This window comes from Aplysia californica, unplaced genomic scaffold, assembly GCF_000002075.1.
Source record: "Aplysia californica isolate F4 #8 unplaced genomic scaffold, AplCal3.0 scaffold00039, whole genome shotgun sequence".
In the NCBI taxonomy this organism is placed as follows: Eukaryota; Metazoa; Mollusca; class Gastropoda; order Aplysiida; family Aplysiidae; genus Aplysia; species Aplysia californica.
In genome coordinates, this window is record NW_004797309.1 from 155,039 (window position 1) to 155,934 (window position 896).

At 42.7% G+C, this 896-nt stretch overlaps 1 protein-coding gene across 1 annotated transcript in view; it reads left to right on the forward strand.

The window, feature by feature from the left end:
• Window positions 1-896, forward strand: part of LOC101851923 (uncharacterized oxidoreductase YjmC) — a gene marked incomplete at its 5' end in the record, with an annotated part of 20,837 nt that overhangs the window by 1,122 nt on the left and 18,819 nt on the right.

Genomic DNA, 896 nt, shown 5'->3' on the forward strand with positions numbered 1-896 from the left:
AGAGAGAGAGTAATGTGATTTAAAAGCATGACTAATAAAATTTTGTATATTCTGTCTGCAAAGCAGGAAGGAGCCGTAAAGCATCCAATTGGCTCTTACTAAGATTCGGTTGTATTTTAGTCTCTTTTTAGAATATAATTTATAGAACAATACGTTTGGGCCTGTCGAGGGCTGACACATTTTTTACCAGTTGGAAATTGTAATGTTCGTTTTGTGGGTAACGTTGTTCCTGCATCCGATCTGGACATTGGGGATTGCCTTGTTAGTGAGACAACTTCCTGGCCTTCTGCATATTGAAGTAGGGTGCCAGTTCCTTTCCACGCCACCTTTACTCCCCCAACTCGAAGTCAGGTACCCATTACTGCTGGATGGGCAGTTGGGGGCGAAAAAAATCCCTGTCCGAAACGAGGCTCGAACCCCGACTTACCGCTTCGGAGACGAGCGCAGTTTTATGGGTATATGAGGGTTAATAGATCTGTTCAAAAACTAAAAACCTCCTCTGGGAAATGATGGCACATTTGATGAGTCCTTATTTTTCACCGTTGGTCAGGCACACATTGATGCAGTAGCGTCCACACGCTTCAGTTCTTATTTGACCAAATTTTCTTGAAAGTGCCGTGAAACACTCAAAAAAACTAAAACCAAAACTTGACTTTTACTCTTTTTATCAGGTAACTATGTTGACGATATCTCCAAGGGGGACAATGCAGTCGACAAAGAGACAGAGATAACCAAACAAGGACCATCCACGGCCCTGGTCAATGGGAACAACTCAAGGAGTATTGTATCGTACTCCTTGGAACAACTGTATAGGTACTTGTGGTGGCCTTTTGGCTTATATACCATGCATCAACATTGAGACAAAAAGACACACACACACACACACACACACACAC